The sequence below is a fragment of the Mesocricetus auratus genome, unplaced genomic scaffold, assembly GCF_017639785.1.
Source record: "Mesocricetus auratus isolate SY011 unplaced genomic scaffold, BCM_Maur_2.0 Super-Scaffold_100015, whole genome shotgun sequence".
NCBI classification, from domain to species: Eukaryota; Metazoa; Chordata; class Mammalia; order Rodentia; family Cricetidae; genus Mesocricetus; species Mesocricetus auratus.
In genome coordinates this window covers 62,883,011-62,900,070 of record NW_024429198.1, presented here as the reverse complement: position 1 = coordinate 62,900,070, position 17,060 = coordinate 62,883,011, and the positions used below count along the sequence as shown (strand labels likewise).

Sequence of the window (17,060 nt, the reverse complement as noted above, 5' to 3'; positions counted from 1 at the left end):
TAAGCTCAGTGACAACTGGTACCTTGCTTTCCAGAAGGCTTTATGAGAAAGGCAACCCATTTGTCTAGTTGGCATTATGTAATCCTTCACAAGAGAAAACGAACCAGAAGACCCGCACAGGAACATGCTACCCTCTGGATTTAGAATGCAAAATTTTGGAGGATTGTTGCCTATGAATCTCTCTGTCTGAAAAGGTCAGGGAATTCAACATTAAAATGTTTGGTAGTAATAGACAGACATATAACAAACTCTCCCCAAACATTATGAATTAAATGACAAAAATCTCCTAAGTCCAAATACGTATTATATTATAATTTCTGTTTCAGAGGAATTCAGGAGTGACTTAGTTGGTCTGTTTTTGTGTCTCTGATGAGGAACCGTCAGGATGTAGACAGAGTTCGCAGTCATTCAAAGGACTGATTGAGGCTGGAAGATCTGTGCCAACAGGACTCATGGTCATGCCTCCTAGTTATCTTCTCTCTGTGTCTCTGTCTCTGTCTCTCTGTCTTTCAATCTCTCTATTTCTCTTACCCTGTAGCCTTCCCCTTAGGCTACTTGGGTGTCCTCATACTGAGATACCTACCAAGAGTAAAGGAGAGGAAGCTTGGCTGCCTTTTAAGACCCAGGCTATGAATTCCTGCATCACCATGTTGCTTTATACCATTTGTTAGAAGTGAGTCACCAAATGAATCTCATGCTGCAAATCAAGGGAATTAACCTTCACTTGTGACAGGAAAGAAAATGAAGGAATTGTGGGCACATTTAACAGTATCACTATGAGCTTTGAGAAATAATGGTATGAGAAGAAAGGGAAAAGCAGGGCTGTCTTTGGATTATTTTACTGAGACCCAAGTTCTCTCCTCTTCTGCCGTGCACGGCCGCGTGCTCAAGCCAGTTGCCGTCCGGTTTCAAAGCACCAGCGACCCTGTACAGCCACAACTCCCAGAACAAGCAAGAGGATCATGCTTGCCCTACAACATGTCTTTTGAACAATACAGCCTTTCCCAGGAGGCCTGGCTTGCTTCCTGTTCTCGACTCCCTGACACTTGGAATGATGAATCAATCATCACTGAGAGGAGTTGGATTAATAATGTGTTCCTGGGCTAGACTGCCACCTGAGCTAACGTCACAGTAAACCTGGCTGGAGTCCCCTTCAAAAAGAAGAGAGGAGAGTGTCTGTGGGGGCGGCAATGACTCTACTGACACTTGACTGCCTCCCGCAACGGCCTCTCAATTGCCGTGTCATAACGTCACTTTTGTGAAATACGAAAGCTTGCACTTGAGGCAGAAGATCAGGTATGGAGAGATCCTCAAGAGCTCTTGAAATAAAACTCACTCCAAGGTGTAAATGGAGTTTAAAATGTAATTGCAGAATACATCTTTATCAAAATGCGTTATTGATTAAAAAAAAAAGACATCAAGGACCAAGCTAAACTATCCACTCATGAGAGTGTCATTTCATCATTAGGAGTCCCAGGAGGCTTGCGTTGTCCGTCATTCTGAGTTCTTAGCAGATAGGTTGCATTTGTTTCTAAGAGGCCCTAAACTTTAAAGGTCAGTCCAGGGCCACGTAATAACTGGACTGGTTGTTTCATATCTCATTTCTCCTAGCTTCTGTCACTCTTCCGGTCCCTACCCTTGTAGACCTTGGTAAATTGGAACACTCTGAGTCAGGAGACGGAGGACCACAGGCCTTGTTGTTGCTTCTCTAAGCTCCTGAGACTTGCATAACTCGTCTTGGTGATGCCAGCATTGCCTGCCCAAAGTCTGTCCGTGAAGTGTTAGGGGTAGCCCAGCTTTGTGCTGGGGAGTAGGTGGGAGAGTAGATTTACTGGGTGTAAAGGTGTTAAGGAAGATGCTCTGCGGTTCCTAGGATCCTTTTCATTCCTTTGCCCACAGACTCACTCCTTTAGCTTTGATTGAACTAAGGGCTTCAGTTCCCATCATTCAGGAGGCAAGTGGAGGAATGGGTTGGCACACAACATCACCTTGGCCAGCTGAGTAACACAGGTGTTCCACCTCACAGAACTAGTTTTCTAAGGGGTTTTGCCATCCCTGAAGATGGATGTGCAAAGGTCACCTTGTGGGCTTCTCATCTGCCGCTACAGAATGCAGCATCAGTCATGCATATGCTAGCCAAAGAAAGGAAGATTTATTTTAAACTAATTTGGCAGCAATAAGAAAAAAACCCTAACATAAAAGTATCTCAGTTTTGTGACCAGTGTAAGTTCCACGGTCACTGCCTGGAGCCCAGACTTCTGTACAGTGGTTTGTTAGTCCTGCTACTGAAGCTGTGTGGCTAACCCCAGCCAGCGGCCAGTGGAAAACCAAGGACTCTGGGACTCTTAGCCATCAGCTCTCTCTCTGTAAAATGTCTTCGTGAAATCCCTTGGTATGTGAAAGTTTGTTTCTTATTGGATTAAACACTTGCTCTCTACTGAGCACAGCACTTTATAAAAATATTAAATCCCGTGTCCTGCCAAGATTAATTTGGAATCGAGGGCATTCTAGAGATCTTTAAGAAATTAAGTTATTGGGAAAAACCGGTAGAAACATATGTATAATTGCAAGTATCAGCACCGTTTGCTGAGTGGTTGTTTTTATCTTGCTGTAGAAGAGGTGGGGTAGCAGTGTTCACCACTGCAGCACGCTAGTGCACATTGGCACAAACACCAGCAATATTTGTACCTTTATTTCTGGAAAATATTTCCCCTAATAATTCAAAGAGCACCAAGGCAGATATTTCCACATAAGAATGTTTAAAACTTGGAGATTCTCTGGAGGTGATATAATGAGTTTCTACTGAGCATGTACTCTGGGTTCTGTAAGGAACACCCCTATTCTTTACGTATGAACACAGTCTTTCCCAAACTGGACATCCGTGAATGCACCCAGGGTCTAGGGGTTCTCTTACCAGCACCAGCCTAAATTTATCAGGAATTATGATGCTCATGAGGCAGCTTGGGATGTCGCAGCTTACAGGGAAGCATTGTGTGAGAGACAGGGAAGGTTGTTCCAGCAGAAGGCTTCAGGGGAGGCGGCACATTTCATCTGTGGGTCTCAGCTCGTGGGAGGCTTACACAGCCCCCTGTGACTTCTGCAATCCGCGGTCAGAGGTTAGGTGGGAAAGAGCCACGCAGATGCACACTTCCAGTACATTTCAGGTCAGGATGCTTTTATTTCTGGTAAAGTCTGCTTTGCCCAGCTTGAATCAGGGAATCAGGGAATCAGGGAACTTTTCTTCTTCTTCTTCTTCTTCTTCTTCTTCTTCTTCTTCTTCTTCTTCTTCTTCTTCTTCTTCTTCTTCTTCTTCTTCTTCTTCTTCTCCTTCTCCTCCTCCTCCTCCTCCTCCTCCTCCTCCTCCTCCTCCTCCTCCTCCTCCTCCTCCTCCTCCTCCTCCTCCTCCTTTACAAGGGGAGACAATTTTCGAAAAATCAAAAAGAAAAATCAGATGCCTCAAGGTATAGAAGAAAATACTTTAAAATCATACGTGATATCCCACCATTTACCGCTTTTTCAACTGTTTTCATTTATTAGAAGAGTTCTAGATACTCTCTTGAAATCTTTGGGGTCTAAATAGCTTATAAAATTCTTCCAGGGTCTATTTTGGTAAAAGTATTTGAAGCCACTGCTTTAGAATGTCCAGTTGTCAGAGTGCGGGGAGGGCGGGTACCTGCAGCCTGCTTGCGGATGGGGAGGCAGTCCTGGGATGGTCTCATCGTCTTCCTCCCTCCACTTTGTCCTAGAGTGTCCCTCGTATGAATTTCTCACTGCTGGGTTTCCCCTGTCCCAGGTTCGCAGAATCCCAGACCTCACAGCTCCTGGTCCCCATCCCGTTTTGGTTTTCTGTCCCTGATATCCCAGAGCAGGAATCTCACCCAGTCAGTCATTTGAGTTAGTCTACCAGCTTCCGCAATGGGCAGTGGCCGTTCTTGTTTGAACCTGTGGTTTGGAACTTTTCCTATTGTTTCAGTCCTGAATGGAGGCTGAACCTGTCTCCCACGATAAAACCTGAGAACTTAAGACAGTCCGTCCTTTAGTTCATCACGGTAAGGGCCATCACTTCTAGGCAGTTCACAAGCAGCAAGCCATTTAATCTTCAGATAGCCTTGGGAAGTGCACACTCCTGTCACAACGCTCGTACAGCTGAGGAGACTGAAGCACACGGTGAACAACGTGGTCGCAGTCACACAGTCACCGGAGAGGCCGCTATGTGAATTCGGAGAGTCCCACTCCCGGCTCAGTCACCACGCCTGGGCGCATCTCCCAAGTTTCAACATTTACATGCAGGAGCGGAGGCTTCCGAGAGGTGGTGATAGACTCCACCCAGGGCTGGTGAGGACCACCGTGGCTACCGCATGGACTTTCTCAGGGCGGTGGTGGCAATCAGTGGTGGCACGTAGGTTCTGGACTGGCCGTGTGTATTACAGCCTGAGAAAATCGGGGGGGGAAGTTGGGGGACGCAGAGACCTACTGCAGGGTGAGAGTGTGGCAGTCCATCCACATCTCTTCTTCCGTTAGTCCTGGGCGTAAGATTCTTGTGTGGCTTTGTCTCCCTGTGTCTGTCACACTCTGGTCTGTATCTGTGTGTCTTCTTTCTTTCCCTGTTTTTCTTTTCTGAGACAGGGTCTCATGGAGTCCGGACCAGCCGTGAACTTTCAGTGTAGCCGAGGATGACCGTGAACTCCTCTTGCCCTTGGCATCCAGCTGCAGAGAGTACAGGCGCGCGCGCAACCTTTCTTAGCCTCACGGCCATCGCGTATGTATTTAACTTAGCCGTGTAGACGTGGTCAATTTGCATCCCAAGGCATGCGCAGCACGTAGCTCCCCTATGTTATGTTAGACAGCAAATGCTCTTACTACTTGCGACTGAAGGCCGAGCTTGAGCTTTTAGAGGTGCAAGCTGGGGAATCCTTCCGCTCCCACCCTTCTTAGCTCTTAGCAAAGTACCTGCATGGTGAAGGAGCTCAAAATGCATTAGTTGCATGAATAATGAGCCTCTTCACAGCAAGGGTTAATGGATGGCAATTTCTTACAGGTCCAAGTATTCTTAGCATTGCTATTCAAATTCATAATGCCCCAAGGTATTGCTTATAGCCCACTAATGGACTCCCAAATCAACTCGGTTGAGCTATCATTATGAGAAAATTATATTGACTCTATTATACAGTAAACAATGGAGTTCACTGAAGATGGAAGTAAATGTTAATTCGTAAGATATTTATTTGGGTGTGTGTGTGTGAATGTGTGTGTGTATGTGTGTGTGTGAGAGAGAGAGAGACAGAGACAGAGAGAGAGAGAGAGAGAGAGAGAGAGAGAGAGAGAGAGAGAGAGAGAGAGAGAGGGTTGGGAAATGGGGTGGTATTACTGTGGGGCTGAGAATGTTTGGTGTGCCAAAAGAGTAGACGGGACCACTGTTGCCTGGGAGCAGGAGGCAGGCTTGGGAGGCAGGTTCTGAATTGCCTCCATTTTCACTGTATTACAAATTCGAGGCTAGAGCAAACACACAAGAATATCTAGTCATATTGCAGAAGGGGAAAGAAAACCACAATTTATATCACCCCTCATCTACACTGTTTAAGGTAGGAAAGGTTGTCTCTCAGTCACCGTTTCTAGAATATAGCATAGCTGTTTTTTGGAAAAGGCCAGGGGAATTCATAAGTGTGCCTAAGCAGTCCTGCTGCCATACAGTTTTCCAAGGTAGACAATTACAAGTATTTTTAAGTTTATGGCTTTCACAAAATCTATAATATGCAGGAGGATTGCCATCTCATAAACTTATCTTTTTACTGCTTTCCATAATCGTCATGAATGTGTGTGTGTGTGTGTGTGTGTGTGTGTGTGTGTGCATCTTACTCTCAATCCACATGGAGAGGGTGCACTTAGGTTACCAACTATACACACTTGTAACCCATTCTTCCTCAGACACAACTGCAGGAAAGCATGTAGATGCTGAGTCAGGCAAGGATGCCAAAGCCATCACGTGAATCTACTTGGTAATGTAAGGAGAGAAACGTCAGGACCTGCCTGCTTTTGGGAGATCCCACCCAAGAGGCTCTGTGTGTGCCTGGCATTGCCCCTTGCTTACAGCTTCACCAAAACTCATCCAGCCTCTTTTAAAAAAAAACTCTTAGCCATATCTCAGATCACATCACCGAGAGAGGCTGGCTCTGAGATAAGGATTCACATGCAAGTAATTTATTAAAGAAGTCCTCCCAGAGTGCAGCAAAGACACGGGCAGAGAAAAGCAAGGCGTGGCCGCAGGCGAAGGTCTTGGAGGCTCGCTTCCTCCTGGGAGTTTTCCTTATCCAGGCCAGGGGCTGCATTTTCAGCCTCTCGGACCATCAGTCATTCTGGAGATTCCAGACCGCCCAGGACCTCCAGCAGTCTGTGTGTAACTCTGCAGCTGGGGCAAGTTTTGTAAGGACAAGTCGCCAATGATGCCACAGGAAACACTGGCGTACCAAGGACGCCCGCACAGACTCGCAGATGAGCGCAAGGGAGTCCCAAGGCCTGCAGTGGGCAGCATGGCGTGCGATGGAGTTGGTTAAGAGAACGTTCGCCCAGCTCGAGAGACACGCACACTAGCGGGAGGAGCACAAGAGCTGGAAAAGCCAGCTGAAAGGAGCATCTCGGAGTGTGCCCGCACTTATCTGGGAGGAAGATGCGTCCTTTAGTTTCTCAAGCCCTCTGACCACTTACCGAAGACCTCCTTCTCGCTGCGCTCTGTCTGGAGATGAAAGAGACGGGCTCAGCAAGCACTTTGTGCCGGCTTGTGGTTCTGGAGCGGGAATGTGTTCCTCCCACCTGGCACCAACCCTGGCATCGACTGCCATTTCTACCATCCTGGTTTTGTTTTGTTTTTTTAACTTTCCAAATGGACTCAAATCTAAAAGTGCCAGAGACACCAAATAATTTCACTTGGTAATGCCTGAGAGGGATTGCTCTCTCTTTATTCACTCCCTCGAGCTGGAGTGCTTTTACCTTTCCAGGTGTCTCTGTGGTTTGTGTTTGAGATGTCCCCTCTATCATTATGCAACTTCAGAGCTGTTGCCATTTCAGGGTGAAATCTCTTCTGTGTCACTTACCCTGACTACCCCCACCACCTCTGTACCTAGAGCCAGAAATGGCAAAACAGTAGAACTAACAAGTTAGTTAGAACACATGGTATCAGACATCAGTATGCCAGTTTCAAACAGGGTGTTAAACGTTTTAGTAGATTCTCCTCCTTGACCCCTCTCCCTGCCTCCCTTTCTCTTCCTCTAGTCTCAGCCTTAAGAGACTGGGGAAGTAGGAAGGCTTGCTTTCAGCACCCACCCCTTCCTCTCTAACCCAGCTTTCTCATTTTTTCTGTCCTTTGCCATCTGGTGCTAAGTGTTGCTTGCTTCTCGGTCCATCAGGGCCGGGAATTGAAGACTCGTGTTTGTTAGTCTTAGACGATGTCTATGATTTGAGTAACTTCAGCTTTTTATTACTTCAAAAATGTTCCTCCCTTAAGTTTCCTTTATTCAGCCATTCTTTCTGCTAAGAAATAGCAGTGAGTGTCACATGACCTCATGTGTAGTCATGGGTCAGCGAACTGTAGTGAGCCAGTCGCCATCATCTGAAAAGACCTGGAAAATACAGAAGTGATGTTTTTTTTTTTAATGCTATCTTAAAAATGAAGCTGTTCAACATAGTACAGAGGGAAAAAAGCAACTCTGGAACTTAAATGTCTCAGTGATCAAAAGCATACACTACTCTTGCAGAGGACCCAAGATTGGTTCCCAGTACCCATGTCTGAAGGTTCACAGCTGCTTGTAATTCCAACTCCAGGGGATCTTATGCCTTCGTCTGGCCTCTGTACATGCCTGCACTCATACATCTCCATACAGACACGTATACATACATACATACATACATACATACATACATACATACATAGTTTTTAAAAAGAGAAGGAAAAGTTTAACACTGGGCATTAGAGTGAGATGGGACTGAATCCATGTTTCGTGTTCATTTCTAGAGATCTCCCATTAGTTACTTAACTCTCCTGAATCTTTCTGACCTACCTTTACTGTAGAAAAATAAGATTAACAATCGCTTTCAATTTCTGTTGTGCTACTAAAATAAAAACTATTTTGTGGCTGACGTACAGATGCTATCTACTGCAGCTACTGTGCTAACAGACTGTAGGTGAAGTGACCAACTCACAGTGATAGTAATGAACAAATAAGTTTCCGACCCTGAAAAGATGTGATGTAACTCTTAAATCATACTGTAGCTTACTAGTGCTATTTTGCTATTTTTGCTTTTTGTTCTGTGGGGGAGGGCACTGCCCAGCTCCCAAATAAATCACATGTGGGTTTATACTTTCTTATGAATGCCTGGCCTTAGCTTGGTTTGTTTCTTGCCATATTTCTTAATGCAAATTATCCCATGTGTCTTTGGCCTTGGCACTTGTATATATTTTCTTTCCTTCTTACTCCATGTCTGGCTGTGTAGCTATGTGGCTGTGTGGCTGTGTGGCTGTGTGGCTGTGTGGCTTGGTGGCTGTGTGGCTGGGTGGCTGGGTGGCTGCGTGGCTGGCCCCTGAACTCCTCCTCCTTTCTCTCTCATTCCCAGATCCTCTTCTGTCCCATATGTCTCCTCGTGTTTATCCTTTCTGCCTGCCGGCCCCACCTGTTTCTCTCTCCTGCCTGCCTATTGACTGCTCAGCTCTTTATTAGATCATCAGGTGTTTTAGACAGGCACAGAGTTAAGCAAATGCAACATAAGCAAAAGCAACACACATTACATATATATTTTTCATGCTATATATTTTGGTCATATTCTTTTCTTTTCCATAACTCCTCCCACGTCCTCCCCACTCCCTATGCACCCAACTTCCAGTTCTGTTTTTCTCTATTAGATATAAACAAAAATAAAAAGCAAAATGAAAATCAAAATAGAAAAAAAAACCAGAGACATAAAAAAAAACCACCGAACAATGCCATGTACCCAAGATATTACATTGAATGCACTAGGCAAGACTGGCTACAGAGTATATCCAGAATATGCCTGTAGGGTCATATATGTAACATTGGTTACAGGTTGATCTCAACTCTGGTTCCAGTGTGATACCCAGAACATTGATGCCGCTGATGTTCAGAACGTTGATTGTCACAACCCAGTTAATTTCAACATGCTGACTCTTTGTGATGTTCCCCTGTGAGAACTCTTATTATAGGAATAAACAAAGATTTAGCATGCATTTACAGAGAGGTAACTGGCAAGTTTGTCACTCAGCCTACATTTATAAAAATTTAAAATGCTTCTGTGTCAAAGATGAACGTGCTACTCTGTGGTATTGAAGTGACTGTGAGCTGTGTGTGAATGCAGAAGCATGGGCACTTTCGCCAGTCCAATCGTGATCAACTCAGCTATCTGGGGATGAGTAATTAGGTAATGGAAAACATGATATTAATCTTCAGTAGATTCAGTAGTTTATATTCTCATAAATACGTGTTGCATGATAACAGTAAGCTATACTGTGTACACCGAAACAACCGACTAATTAAGTCAGCCTCCTACATGAAATCATTGGAAGAAATCGCAAAGACATGGCCCAAGCACTTAGTCAGAGTTGTCAACTTAGTCCATGGGAGGATGATTTCAGGGTCAGAATCACAGGGTGACAATACAGCGGTAGAGCAATCTGCATCCAATTATGTTCACATATTTGTTAGAAAAACTGTCAGATGAATTGCTCCAGCTAGACCTGTTACCTATATCTGATAGGAAATGCTGTGAGAAGACAGCTTGCCACAGAGGCTCTGAGAGACATTCATGTTAGAAACAAAAGCTTGAATGTGTCGATGGGAAACAGGTCATGTGCAAGCCATTAACAAATGGATACTGGGGATTCACTTGAGAATACTTTCCCACTGCAACCTGGGTTCAAGTTTATCTTTCTCCTTTTGGTTGTATATGATCATGAAGACTTTGAAGCATGGTGGGATTGCTTCATGTGGGGAAATTAAAATTTCAAAGACTATCAGAAGCCCAAAAGTGTATTAACAGATATAGAAACTGAATACATTTTAATGCATTAAATAACTCTCTCTGATAAACTTAGATCCTTTGACCTAGCATACTATAAAAATGTTGTTTAGAACATTTAGAATCAAATGCTCCTCGGATGGGTGAGTTATCACTCTAGCTTTTCTTCTGCAAGTCTTTGACTATTGAGTAAAGGAAGCTATGTGTTCATCACCATCTTCCTTCTTTTCTTTTTGGTTTTTCGAGACAAGGGTTCTCTGTATTGCTTTGGAGCCTGTCCTGGAACTCGCTCTGTAGACCAGGCTGGCCTTGAACTCACAGAGATCTGCCTGCCTCTGCCTCCGGAGTGCTTGATTTAAAGGCTTGCACCACCGGCAGGCTGTGTTCATCTTCTTACATTGTTTCAGATTCCTTTTGTTTTGTGGCATTGTAACATTTGCACATTGACATTTATCATTTTGGCCTATTAACTTTAATTTTGTGATGGACTTTGGGATAGTATTAAACTGATATTTTTGTCAGCACATAAACTGGCATTATAAAGACAAATTATTGTTAGACAAATAATTGAAGAGCATTAATGAGCAACATTGACAACATAGTTCGAACAGATAACTGACATTTCTGTTAGTATGTAACAGTCACCAAAGTTTGCAATATTCCTTACCAACTAGTTGTCATTTCATTTACCCAAATCTGTTAATTATCCTATTACATATGTGGGATATGTTTAGATCCACACACAAACAATAATATTTTCTCAAGTAACTGCAATTCCATGTATACCAACATTTATTTTGGATCTAGGGACCAATGAATACAACATGGTGATGATTCCTACAGTCATAGTGCACAAAGAATTCCACAGAAGCTTTTGGGAGGACTCTCCCACTTACTCTAGGTCAGCTGTAAACCACTTTCTGAAGGGTACATGAAATTTGTAGGTAAAAATAAACTTTCTGGTTTTAAAAATAGAGCATTACAGACAGATTTCTAAGAAATAGAAACAAAGCATAGTGCAAGTATGAGTATATGCTTGGCTATGGAGAACATTTAAAATTATTGGAGCCCTTTCTTTTTCTTTAACAGACTTAATTCACTTTATTTTTCAGGCATAAACACTCTGTGTATCCACGGTTAGAGCTGGTGTCTTATGAGCATAAACTCTGGTGTGGGTTTTCACAAGACTCATGACACTGTTAAAGTAGTCAGTTTGCTATCGGCAAGTGAACAGACATGCAGATTAATGGAGCAGAAAAGAATCCATGAGCACACCCAAGTACTGTCGGTTGATCTTTGATGAGGAACATTGGCCATTTCAATGAAGACAGAATGGTTTTTCAAAATGTGCTAGAACTAGACATCTGCTGTGGAATATGAGTATGTCCTTACATTTTCACAAAATTGGTTCAAGATAGAAAGTATACTAAATGTAAATGGATAAACAATAAAATGACTAGAAGATAGCAGGAGAAAACTTAGTCTGCCCTGAGTTAGCAGATGGTAGAGTGAGAAAAAATGCCAAATGCATAATCTACAAAACAAAATTTGATGTTAGAGTTCATGAAATTAAAAAAAATGTTCCTGCTCAACAAAAGATAGTATTAGAGAATGTACAATCTTTGAACTGGGAGGAAAATTTTGTAAACTATATAGTAAACTATATAACTTATCTAAGACTTGTAACCAAAATATACGAAGACTCATTAAACTAGAGTTGTAAGTACATAGCCTAATTTTAAAAATAGGCAAAAGGTATGAATGTTTCACCGAAGAATATTTATGTGGCAAATAATTGCCTGAAAAATAGGTATGAAAGATTTTCCATTGCTCTTGTTGCTATAGGTCTTAAGTGTGTGTGTTCTTACTTTTCCCTCCTCTAGAGCATGCTTGATATTTTCTGTCTTTGTATATAGTTTTCTATCAAGACTAAATCTTTTTCTTTAGACTTAAATGGGGAATTGCAGTGAGACATCCACCCCGTCCACACCTGTAGCACAAAGGGAGGACTAGATCTGGGGTCTCGGACCCCAGAGATCTCTCTTGCTTCTGGTCGGGTCACAGGGAGGATCCTTGGAGCAGGAACCTGTGGCTGTTACCCGCCTCTTGTGTAAGTGCATTCTCCCCTTTAAAAAAAAAAAAGAAAAAAAAAGAACTGCAAATTAAAACAATGAGATAACTACTCACCTTGAGGAGTGGCTGAAATTAAAATAAAAATGTCAACAAGGGTGCTGCACAACACACACTCTCACCTTTGGCTGATAGGAATGCAGAATAGCTTATCCACTTGGAGGAGAGTTTGATAGTTTCCTACAAAGACAATATTAATAAGAGGGAACTGTGCCGGAGAAAAGACCGAATATATGTGGGATTTCTACGATTTGTTGAATTTTCTGTAAATACCTAGCGGCACCCAAAATATTCTCCCACTTACAGAACTGTTTTCAAAATGTAAGTTCAGTAATAAATGGTCAGATTAAAATAGTCAGTGGGGACTGGAAAGATGGTTCATCATTTAAGAGAATATGCTGCTCTTTCAGAGGACCAGAGTTCAATTCCCAAGACCCAGGTCAGGAGGGCTATTACAGCTGCTAACTCCTGCTCCAGGGGATCCTCTGTGGTCACTTGCAAGCAAGTATACATACTTGTGCATGTGCAAGTACACATACACACACACACAAGTAACTAGTAAAATAAAATATGCTTTATAAGTTATTTCTATGCATAGGTAAAGTGGAGCAGTTGAAACTTTGGACTATCAAGAAACAGAAACATCATGAATCCTTAGATTTTTTGGCTTGTGATCCAAGCATGGTTCTGGAGATAAGAATAAGTTGGATCTTGCAGGTAGAATAAACTTGGCTTTTGTGAATAATTTTTCATCCAGACAAGCTAAGAAGAATTTTCCACACTCATGACATGTACTTTTACTTTCTGTTACTGCTTATGTATTAAGAGATGAACAAGATATTATTTTTTAAAAGAGCATTCTTGTATTTTGTTCTCTTTAGAAGCATCCAAAAGGTTCCAGGTTCCCAAATTTCCATCTTTGACCTAAATTTATCTCCCTGGTTCTGAAGTAACACAGGCATCTCCAACCATCAGGGCTTCAATACCAGCATATGCAAACCAGTTCCCCCAACACACCCCACCTCCGGCTTTCCTCCTCGGCTGAAGGTAAACACCCAGGCCAGAAGTTCTCAGATTCTTAGTTTTCCTCTCTTCCTTACAGCCTTCAGCCAATCCATTGGCAAGTCTAGCTGTCGCCTCTGGTTCTAAACGGGAAGCCCTGTAGCAAGTGATCCCGTTCCATGCCAGCCCATCCTTGTGTCCTCTGTGAATGACTTGATAACCTCCTGCCCGTCTTCCCAGGTCCCTCATTTGCCCTCTCACTGCTCTGTGTTTTCCTGCAATCTCCTCTGTTTTCTCCAATATTATATGTTAGCTTTAAAATTAGTAAAATATATATATATTTACTTAATATATATTTAATTTTAGGTTTGAACATAAATTTCACTAATCTTGGTGAACAAAGTCAGAGAAAACCCACGAGCCTGGACAGCTTAGTGATGGCTGGGTGCGTATTTGTCCTCTCCTCATTCCCCAGCAACTTTCAGAGCTTCACGTGGGTCTCATTATGACTAAGTCCCGAAACTCACTCACCCCAGTCGCTACGGGATGTACGGCAAGGCTTAAGAAGGAGGCGAAAGCATGTTTCGTAAACCACCCAGGACCAAAAAGCACTGATCTGTTGTTGTTTTTAGTTTTTGGTTTTTTGGGTGTTTTTTTGTTTTGTTTGCTTTTAAAGTCTTGGTCAAATTTCTTTGAATTAAAACGACCTCTTCATTAACGTCCCTAGCTCAGAAGAACAGCACAGCTTCAGAAGGGATGGCGGCCAAAGCTACGTGACATCCTCTGCTCAGATGGTACACACGGCTGTTTATACTTGGCATCCTCTGCTTGTCCGGACTTAGGACTTCTCTTGAGATTAAACGTTTTACAATTGCCTCTGTTGTTAGGACCTGATCTCAATGTCCTGTCATCGCTGTGTAAACAGACCAATGACACTTCCCAACAAGAGCAGCCTGTCCATCTTGGGTTCGATGTTGCCTCACTCTGGAAGTGATCTCCAGGCACACATCCACATCTCTCTGTTGCGTGTCAACAGTCACCATGCCATTGCTTGAAGATAAAGTCACCCGGGCAGCCTGGGTTGTCATTACAGCAAAGAGCAGAACCAAGTCCACATGGCTTTAGAGCAGTGGGTTAATTTGTCTCTGGGACTTGCCTCAATACAAGCGGTTCTAGGTTGTCGGAAAGCTGTATTTCCCCATTCAACTTGATTCTATAATCTAGGGAAAATTAGGAAGATTTAGGGAAAAACATCTATCCACCAAATCCTGTCATACTTACTTTTATTCCACAAGACAGAAGAGAAATGAGGAGGGCTCTCCCATGCATACAGTTTTGGGGTTGGCTCACCTACACCTCCACTAACCGGGTTGGCTCTGTTGCGCTGCCCTGGTGAAGTGCGGGGCCTGCTCTCTTGAGTGTTGTAGGCTGTGGGGAGCAGGGATAACTCTCCCACACTTGTTTTCTCAGGGCCAACTCTCCCTCCTGTCTTAGATGTTGATGGGTTTCAAGGGTGGGGGTGGAGGGTGGGCATCTCTCCCCAGCTGTTCTGTTGCAAAAGTTTGAAAATTAGAAAGTCAAAGGTGTGAAATGGGGACGGGTGTGACGAAGCCCAAGCCATAGAGTTTATTACAGTGGCGGGAGACAGACAGGAGACACGAGAAGGTGGGGGGGGGTAGAGAGAAAAAGAATTAAGAGCGCAGAGAGTGTATGAGAAGCGGAGAGAAAGCTTCCCCGTGGAGTTGGACCCTTAAAAGGGGAAGGTTGCGCATGCACTGTAGTACGTACTGAGTCATTACGCAGCCCCCATAACGTAATGAGTGGTGTATGATGACGTGGCACGCCATTGTGCGTGCCCCTCCTGTCGTCGGGAGGGTGGGGTCAGTACAATACCAGAAGTTCCAACAGTCTGGGTTAAGAGTATGTTAAAAAGCTACATAACCAGGAAGACCCTGAGAAGGATGCATGGATTGCCCTGGGAAGGGGAATTAGATGAGATCTTCTGGGTAAACTGGGAGTGGGGCCGGCAAAGGGGAGGGGATAAGGGGTGGGAACATGAGGGAATGGGATGGTGGAGTTGGGGGAGGGACGCGGGGGGAGAGCAGGGAAAGAGGTATCTTTATAGAGAGAGCCATCTGGGGATCAGGGAGAAACCTGGTGCCAGGGAAACTCCCAGGAAGCCACAGGATGACCCCAGCTAAGACCCCCTAACCTTAGTGGAGAAGTTGCTCCAACTGGCCTTCCTCCGTCGTCAGATGGGTGAGTACAGCTGCCGTCTTGGAGCCTTCGTGCAGTAACTGATGGAAGCAGATGCAGAGATCCACAGCCAAGCAACAGGCCGAGCTCTGGGAATCCAGCTGACGAGGGGGAGGAGGGATCACATGCGCAAGGGAGGTCAAGACCATGGAGGGGGAATCTGCAGAGGCAGCTGAACCAAGCTCGCGGAAACTCATGAACTCTAGACTGACAGCTGTGGAGCCTCCACGGGACCGGACTGGGGCCTCTTAATGTGGGAGACAGTTGTGAAGCTTGGGCTGTCTGAGGGGGCCCCAGGCAGTAGGACCAGGATCCGTAACTGGTGCATGAGCTGGCTTGTTGGAGCCCATTCCCTATGAAGGGGATGCTATGCTCAACCTTAATACAGGACGGGAGGGGCTTGGTCCTGCCTCAGATTAGTGTGCCAGGCTTTGCTGACTCCCACGGGGGTCCTTACCCTTTGGGAGGGGTGGATGGGCTGGGGGGGATGCGTGGGGAGCAGGAAGAGGGCTGGGAGGGAGAACCCATGGTTGGGATGTGAAATGAAAGTAAAAGGAGAACAGTTCATGTTAAAGAGCTGGGCCACGTTTTGCCGTGCATAATCTAGGCAGAGTGTAGAGTTCCCCTATAAATAGGCTTGCGTTGCTTTGGAAATACGGGCCAAGTCACTAAAAAGCTTTAGAAATGACAGTGGGGCATCACAGGGAAGCTGGGGCCAGTGATAACCTAGAAGGAAAAGCAGAAGATCTTGAAGGACTCATCCAGTTAGTCTTCACTGATGGAACAATTGCTACTTCTTTTCTAAGAGTCCTGGACTGTTTGGTGCACACATCACCAGAATTCTGTGTTGTACCAAACTCACATTTCCACGCTGCGTCCTTGTTCTTAGCTTTGGCACATGCTGTGAAAGGAGAAAAGTCCTCCTCAGGACCGGTGGAAATGATTTTCAACTGCTGGCTCTTCACTCTTGCTTTCCCTTGTGGGGATTTGGATGGTATCTTCATCTAGACAGGGAGGGCTGGCTGCAAGCGTTATAAGTGCAAAGCAACCCTTCTGATGGGATTGGACTTCCTGTGTGATGTCGTGAGACTTGTTGCTGTGTCAAAGGCAGAGACAGGAAATCAATAAGGAGCCTTCCCATGGCAGTTCCAGATTTTCTCTACTTTGAGGCTTAGTTCAGTTAATTGGATTTCCTCTTTGCATAGTATAAAGTTCACATTGTGGTGGGCTTGGCTTTGTTAACAAAAGAACCATTAAGAAACCCGTATTTTCTTAGGGTATATGGAAACATGAGTCAGTATCTTTGGAGCCTCTGTTTTTGTTTTCTGAGTGATTTTGCTCATAAGCACAGAGGGAAAGGGGAAATTTTTAAATTATATTAGAGCCTAGACACTACTCTTCATTCTAAGTTTTAAGCCCACATTTCTCTTTTAAAAGTACAGCAAATAGATCTTTTCAATGTGCTATAAACTCAATACCCATCCTTGTTAGGTGTGTTTATTCAGCAGTCTGATGTTTTCTTTCAGTGGAGTCTTGACAAAGGCAGATGTATGTCCTCAGTCCAACATGTGGAGCTGAAACCCTCTGAATTAACTGTGTTTATCATGGGGTGTAGAGAAAGTGGGGAGGAGACGAGAGAGAATGCAGAAGAG

General features: G+C 44.2%; 1 long non-coding RNA gene across 1 annotated transcript; it reads right to left on the bottom strand.

Annotated features, from left to right (window-relative positions):
* Window positions 1-7,328: 7,328 nt before the first annotated feature.
* On the bottom strand, window positions 7,329-14,905 carry LOC121144385. Its single transcript, XR_005881742.1, has 3 exons — window positions 14,434-14,905; window positions 12,273-12,330; window positions 7,329-7,613 (listed from the first exon to the last, which is right to left on the bottom strand). It is a non-coding gene; the product is annotated as an uncharacterized LOC121144385 (long non-coding RNA).
* Window positions 14,906-17,060: the final 2,155 nt, after the last annotated feature.